An 8,591-nucleotide genomic window follows, 5' to 3' on the forward strand; every position below is an offset into this window, starting at 1 on the left:
CCTCCAAGGAAATACCCACTAACCAGGATGTTAAAGGATTGGGTTAGGTTGGCTTCTTCACCAGCATTGAGACGAAAAGCTCTAAATTGCTTAACCCCTTTGTAGCTGGGCTTCACCACAAATCCCTACCTTAGTCTTGGGGTCCCTGTGAAGGTAACTGGGCTTCCTGTTGGGCAAAGTTTTTAATCAGCTTACAATAACTGGTGGATCCAAGTGTTTCTCTCTTGGATCTTCACAGCGGTTGGAGTTGCTAGTTGAACAATGTAGAGTCCTTCCCACCTAGGAGCTGCCCAATTTTTCCTTTTGATGATTTTAATCAGCACTCGATCTCCAGGCTTCAGGCCTTCTTGTGGGGAAACAAAAGGAGCACTGGGCAGATTACATGTTTTCCGAACAGTTTTGTCGCTGAACAGCTTTGTATCCATTTAGTTAATGGGTCAGTGTCATCTTCTTTTTTTTCTGCCCATGGTTGTCCTTCCCATAAGGGTAGAACAAAAGGTCAAACCATCAGATATGGGTGTAATCCTCATGAGTAGTTTTACTTAATGCAAACACTCTGGCCATGGCTTTCCTGTTTCTGCCATGAATTTTCTCAATCTGTTCTTAACCTCTCCATTAGCTCGTTCCACCAATCCTGCACTCTGTGGATGGTAGGAACAGTGATGTTTTAAGGTTATGTTTAAATGTTTAGACATTAGTGATACCACTTCATTTACAAAATGTGCTCCATTATCACTTTATAGGATTTTTGGGATACCATGCTCAGGTATGATATGTTTACACAACGCTTTTGCCACTGTCAAAGCATTTGCATGTTTTGTAGGGACAATTTCTACCCATTTAGAAAAGTTGTCCACTAAGACTAGGCAGTACTTGTACTGACCGCTTGGGGTCAGCTCAATATAGTCCATGCTAAGCAATTCAAATGGAGCTGTACCTCTTGGTGCCTGTCCACGCTTAGGCCTCTGATTTCCTTGTGGGTTGTATTTACAACATGTAAGAAATGCTCTGCAAAAAAAATTAAAGTAGTTATTTAAACCTGTTGTGGGATAAAATACTTGTACTATACTTATCATCCCCCCTGTTGAGACATCGCCTTGACCATGACTAATCACTGCTACTGTTTTAAACAGGCTTCATGGTAAAAGTGGTTTATCCTTTATCCTAATTAAGCCATCAGACTTTGAAATCACTCCTTCTCTTTTCCATTGTTCATTTTCAGGTGCTGGAGCGAAAGATGAACCTCCTGTGGTTCATCTTTTAAATCTGGATGCGGTTTGCAACACATAGTTGTCCTTTCCACACAGTGGTGAGGATCACCATCTTCTGGTGTGGGCAGCAAGGTTGAGGGATTCAAAGAATTACACCGCTGCAGGGTGAGGTGAGGCTGAGACAGCAAAGTGGTCATAATGTTTAGATTTCTGGCTGGAGACATAAAGGTCATTTTAGCTGTTGTGACTAACAGTTCCACTGCATGAGGTATTAACAAAGTCAGGGGATGATACAAAACAATTTCAGATGAACTTTGTATGGCTAGAGCAGCAGCACAAACTGATCTTACACAATGTGGTAGAGCAGTTGCAACTGGATCTAATCTTTTTGAATAAAATGCCAATGGCCTCATTTTTCCTCCTTGTTTCTGCATTAGCAGGGAGGTCATAAACTGTCCCCTGCAATCCACTGTTTGGATAAATTGTTTAGAATAGTCAGGTAGTGCCACTACAGAAGAGTTTGCAATCAGGTCCTTTAGCTGTAAAAAAGCTGACTCCGCAGTTGGAGTCCATGTTATTATATCTGTCATTGCCATATCATTTGTATAAATGAGATCAAGCAGTGGCTGAGTAACCTCAGCATAATTGGGAATCCATGTTCTACATTAATTACACAAGCCTAGAAAAGTCATCATTTGCTTTTTAGTTTTGTGCTGTGGAGCGTCTAACACTCCCTTTTTCCTGTCCGCTGTTGATGATTTCCCCTGCTGAGAAATGCTATGGCCCAAAAAGATAACTTCCCTTTTGCACAGCTGTAGCTTGTTTGGTGAAACTTTATTTCCTGTTGCTGCTAGATAAGTCAGCAGCCTCTGGTTCTGTTCTATGTTCTCTTTTTCTGTAGGGCTCGCAACCAGAATGTCATCCACATACAGCAGTAGTTGTGTGGTTTCTGGGTGTTGATGTTCTGCTAAACATGCACTTATCTCCTGCGAGAAAATAGTGGGGCTATCTGTATACCCTTGGGGCAATCGATTGTATGTATATTTTTTATTTTTAAAAATGAAACCAAACCAATGCCTTGAATCTGGATCAAGAGGTATAGAAAAGAAGGCATTACTAAGATCCATTATAGAAAAATAACTTTGTTCTGGGTTCAGTGAATGTGAGGATCTGGAACACAGGGAGCCCTAGTTTTAACAGCTTTATTCACTTCCCTTAAATCACGGACTAGCCTCCAACTGTCTGTACCAGGCTTCTTAACAGGAAATATGGGTGTGTTACATTCACAAGTTGGATCTTCAATCAAAATTCCAGCTTTCAACATGTTATCAATTACAGGTTTAATTCCTGCCTCTGCATCAGGCTTTAAAGGATATTGTTTAACTCTGGGGCGATAGGAGGTGTTTACTTGTACTACTACAGGTTTAGCAGTTGTAAGTAAACCTACATCTGTTTTTCCCGTGGACCACACACTAGCTGGAACAGAAAGAGACTCATAGTCCACAGCTAGTATTAATCATTCTGTCAAATGCTTCTGTGGGAGAGCCAAAGTGGTCCAGTTTAATTTATTTCTCCGCACCAGGCCCCATTTTGGTAAAACAACACAATCATTTACCCAATTTTTTTCCAATATTCTGCCAGCTGATCCTGCCAAATAACCTAGTTCCTGCCACTGTCTCCCTGATTTCCTGGACAGTGAAACATGTGGTGCCATTCCCCATTCTTGCTGCAGTAAGGGCTGTTCCTGGGGGCTGAGAGAGACCAACGCTACTGAGTCCTCAGCTTCTGTACTGTGCACGTACTTAATCTGTATAAACTGGGGTGACAGCCTGTGAAAAGCTCTGTCATATTTGCTATCTGTGGTGCCTGTGTCCATAACCCTCATGGTAACATGTAATGGCTATTGATTTTGAAACTGACCATTAGGTGCTGCCTGGATTTTTAGCTGAGTCACTATTTCCCGTGGCCCCTGGGTGGTTAAATCCAAGGAGTAAAATGGTTTTGGGAATGAGCCTGAATGTAGCACATGTGTGTCCGCTGCTTCCAGGTCTGCTCAAACTTCCCCTTGTAGCATAAAATCTGTACATCTCCTCACTGACATGCCTTTGTTTGTTGGAACCAAAGCTAATTGCAATTCCCTTAACAAATCTCTGCCTAATAGATTAACTGGACAATCTGGGCTCAACACAAAATCAGCTTCCATCGTGAATCCCTCTTCATCAGTGACCAATTGTTTTTCAGAAATGCGTTGAACTACCATTTTCCCATCAGCAGAGACTACAGCGATCCATTTTGATCCCGGTTTAATCTGAGGTAATGTGTCCCTCAGAACGGAATTATCTGCCCCGTTATCACACAAGAATTTTACTTTTACTCCGTGGATGTTTAAATGCCAGTATGGTTTTTCTGATGTGTTCAAAAAAGAAAGGAAAATTTGCTGTAGGTCCAAGACCTCCACTGGGTCCACAATTGACTGCTCCTCGCTTTTTGCTGGTGCACATGACTTCTGGCGTCAGTGCTGGTCATAATATTGGCGACGGGGAGGGTCACTCTGCGGGGGTTCTGGACATTCTCGAGCAAAGTGGCCCTCCTTAACACAAATATAGCACCTGTTGTGCTCTCTACGTGGCCCTTTGGTTTTCCCCTGGGACCACGGGCCCCTCCCTCTTCCTTTTTGTTTTACTCTGGAGTCCCGATAATAGACTCCTAACATTCCACCTTCAGCTGAACTATCAGTCACTAGGTGGATTTGAGTTTTTTTTGCATTTTTCCAATCTTGAGCATGCAAAGCATATTCCATTAATGTATTAAAAGTTGCAGTTCTCCATCCAACCAGATGTTTCTCCAAATGACCTCTAATTTCTGCACATAGACCTGCAAGAAAATATTGCTTCAGCCCGTCCCCGTCCTGAGCATTATCCTCTGGGACTCCACTGTGGAGATTAATAGCCTCTTGGAGTCGGGCCCAATATGCTGCCACTTCTTCCTCTGGACCCTGACGGACCTCAGAGATTTTAGTGAGACTGGGAGGTTGTCTCCACAGGCGGTGGGCTGCTTCACAGACAGCAGTAACCTTCTTTTCTAAGTCCTGATCCCCCGGAGGGAGGATTCCAACTGGATCTCCTCCACGCCCAGTGTATTGGCCCCTCACTTGAGCCCAATTATGGCCCAAACTACACCTCATAGCTTTTTCTATTTCTGCCCCATTAAGAATCAATGACGTTTTTAATATCCTCAGACCATTTAACTGGGTCCTGCCTAGCTGGGGTTAAACCTTGGCAGGCAGTCTGCATTTCTGCATCTGTCCATGGCCTATACACAAGAATGGTGGGCCTATTATCCACTGGGTCATTATCTTGGGGTCCTGTGCGTTGGCCATAACGAGGGTTGGCCACCTCCAACATTGGAAAAGCACATGCCTCCCCCTCAGGATATTTGTCCTGTTCTTGGTTTTCCAATTTAGCCAAATTTGGATAAATAGGGGCAGATGGGCCTTTTTTATGAGCCTCTATTTGATAATCATTATTGTAATACTTAGAATTAGGTTTCCCCTCCCGTTTTGATTTTCTTATTTCAGGCTCATAAGGGTCAAGGGCACTAAAGTCCATACCATCCATAGAGGACGATATGGACAGGGGGCTTGCTCCTGCTACTCCAACATCATCATACAAGGGTGGGGCTACTGGAGGAGGAACAGTAACATGGTGGTGCTCATATCCACCATGAAGGGGTCTGCATCTACCTTCCTGCACAGCTAATGCTGCCCCTTGGACCCCATTACCCCCTTGAATTTGATTAGGGGCAGGATTTTGAGGAATCATGCGAGATACAAGTTTCTTCATCAGCTTTAACTTTCACAGCAGCAATTATAGCTTTCTTTCTATCCTTTTTCTGCTGTATTTGACTTTCTCTATGTTTAGCTTGCACAATCCACTTATTTAACTACTCCAATTCTTTTCTGTAGGTAGCTTGCTTATTTCCTGATTTACATACCAACTTCATCTCCACTTTCTGCTGAATCTTCATCAGTGGCTCATCTCTTAACTGTCCACTCCAACCTTCCTTCTAAATCCACTTTCTGGCAAACTCTGGATCACCACCACAACACGTCACCATCCATTTAACATCACCTGGCACTTCCTTCTTACTGCTTCCTAGCCCCATCCTTCTAACAATTGTTTAAAAATACTATTCACTGCAGTTTTTTTCTTATATTTTTATTTTTTTATTTATGTGTACACTTTGGAGTCCTAGACTCCACACGCACAGGCCCTAGAGGTATACTCTTAACACACACCGGATACCCAGATCCCAGATCTGTCAACAAAACTTGGTTTCATCAAATATCCCTGCTGCAGCTGCAAACCTTACTTAACTGTGTTATTATCTCAAAAGAACACAGAGGGTCCCAGACCTATACGCACAGAATACCGATTCCAGATCTATCACAACAAACACCTGTTTGTCAAATATTCTTGCGACTACAACCAGTTATAGCTTTTACATGGTCCCAGACCAGCTTTTGATCAAAAGATTTTGGCCTACCCTTTGCTGTGCAGAGCAGTTTAACTGGAGACGTCACCAAGATGCCCAGGGCAGGGCTGGACCAACCTATGGGCCCCGTCCGGCGAAGGGAGGACGGCTGTCGACAGATTCTTGGCCTTGGTCCCACACGGTCCTGGACAATTGGATCTTGCCTCCCGGGTTTCGGCACCAAAAATTTTGGATTCACAAAATGTAGATTTGCAAATAGAAATTGAGTCTGCACAGGAAAGAGGTTCAAGCAGCTTCTGCAGAAGCGGAAGGAAAAGCCCAACCCAACTTTAAGCTTTTCTTCTCCGAATCCCCTCCTGCAGCCGTCTTTTATTGACAGAACATAGCACATGATTACATTGTGTTGAAGAATATCCTGGCTGTTTTTTTTTTACATAGTTGCAGGACCTGCTGTTACAGCTGAGCGGTTCATTGTACGGACTGGACTAGACTCCAACAGAGATGTTAATGCAGGTTGTTCCCAATGTGAATGCCATCCGGTTCCCTGGAAGGTGGTAGGAAAAACAAGGAAACTTAAGGATTTTTCTTCCCTTTCTTTGTAAAAAAATTTTTTTATACAAGGATTTCTACTTCTACTTGAGTGGTAAACATGAATAACTTTGACACCTCTGTATATGGGGGATGAGAAGTAAGAAAGGGGCAGCAAAGATACAAATGAAAATGGCTGATAATGTTAGTTATTCAGAAGGGACAGAGCAAGAGCAATAACATTTAACACGTTTTAACTCTGATCCAAAACAAATGGAACAATTAAAGAAGTAACAACTAAAAAGATCATGTTGTTTATAGCCTATGTGATTAACTGCACAGTCCAAGTAAAACAAAATTGAAAAAATAAGATTATAGTGAAAGGAGCATAGAAGCTTTTGGGTCAAAGGACGTAACATGGGAACATTTGAATAAGAACTTACGGGGAGATGGAAAACCTGGAACAATGGCAGATAGGGCCGTATAATCGTTTTACAAAAGAACACAAGAAGTTTAATAGCAAACAGTAAAGATTTTAAATTTTTTTTAACAACAAACCTGAAATTTTTTTTCAGGAAATATTGCCTTAATCTCATCTAGATTTTGTATTTAAAGGATATCTTAGTATAAGAAGAGATTGAGAAGATGGTAGGGGAGGAGGATGCTGTCAGGACTCCAGTCTGTGTGTTTGTTTTTGTGTTTGTCTCCCTTCCACCAGCAGAAGGCGCCTGGTTCCGGTACGCCTCCTCACACACCTGCTGCTGGTTCCCTCATTAACGGAGTGCTCTTAAGCTGCTGATTGCCACTACCGCGACGCCAGAGTGTTTGCCAGTTTTTGGTACTCTAGCCAAGCCGAGTTTCACTGAGTAAGACTGAGTTCTTGTCTCCCTGAGTTTTTAACTTTGTTTTGTCTTTGCTTTTTGGCAGGAAGTCATCCTGCGAACTGGACCTTTTCGGACCTCCTCTCCCAGGAGCGATCAACTGAGTCTTAAACTGAGCGAGGGATTCAAACAGGAGGTTTGGATCCAGTCTCCTTTGAGAACGTTGAAATTACTCTCTGAGCAATGGAAATCACCTTCACCACGACCCATTCAAGTACTTCAGGAAATCTGAGTGGCAATCAGCGGCTCCCTTCATCTACACAGTCCGAGTTCTGGGTAAACCCTGTTCTGCCCTCCACCGAATCAGACATACTCTGGAAAACCAACACACAGATTAAAGTCAAGGATCCTTCACTTCTCTGGAAATGTGAGTCAACAATCAGATCTGCTCCCTAAAGATCAACGAAGCAAATTTCCCTCTGAGCCTGAACTAACAGTCTGTCTTCCCCTCACCTTCCAGTTCCGGCTGAGCAGAGTTCAGAGTGACTCTGCACCGAGCTTAAACCTCTTCAATAAAACCCGCTGAACTTTTCATCTGTGTCTCTCTGTTTTGACTTCTGTATTTTGGGTCAGATCTTAGTTAAATCCAGGGGCGGATTTACCATTAGCCAAAACTAGGCAGTTGCCTAGGGCCCCGAGTTCCACGGGGGCCCCCTAAAACTCCTTTTACATGTATGGTTAATACAGCTATTACTTATTTGTGGACATTAATTATGTTTTTGATAAAAATCCTTTCACTAAAATGGCATTAGAATGCTTATAATATTAAGTGTGTCTTGGGGGGCCCCCCTACAGTGTCCACTACATTGGTTCAGTCCATTTGCTGCGCATGGGCAGAAAGGTCCAAACACACCGCAGCAAACTATTTGAAAACAAACGGCGCAAAGAGACGATACGAGCAGAGCGGGGGAGAAGAGAAAAGAAAGGAAAGGAAAGGAAAGAAAGATGAAAAGAAGTTACCCTAGCGGTGCTGAAAAGAGAAGAAAGAAGAATGAAAGTAGGAAGCTGCTTTCAAAGTTACCGAAAATGACTGACTTCCCCCCAGATTTCACATACTCCTCCCCGCTGACGTACGTCGTGCGGAGCGCTTGTCTTTCATGTAAATCAATGAGAGCTGTTCCACATCCACCGCTACTCCTCCGCACGTCTCCATCTACGTACGTCTTCCACGTCCGTCACCGACAAAATACGGAGCCGAGCTATTTTTTGCTCCGCTCAGGTCCGGCCAGGTCAAGATCCGATTTCTCATCTCCATCAAAATATATATTTTATACCGAGAGACTTAAAGTTTAATCAAATCCATTCAAAAGAAACTTCTTATTACAGGAATGGATGAAGAGATGCTGAGTTTGGGAGTAGAGAACAAACAAAGTTCATAAAAAAAAAAAAAAACAGTTTAGAATGATCATAGTTATCCCCGTTACAAAAATCTACAAATATATATATATATATATATATATATATATATATATATATA

Source organism: Cyprinodon variegatus, unplaced genomic scaffold (genome assembly GCF_000732505.1).
Source record: "Cyprinodon variegatus isolate N-32 unplaced genomic scaffold, C_variegatus-1.0 Scaffold1673, whole genome shotgun sequence".
Taxonomy (NCBI): Eukaryota; Metazoa; Chordata; class Actinopteri; order Cyprinodontiformes; family Cyprinodontidae; genus Cyprinodon; species Cyprinodon variegatus.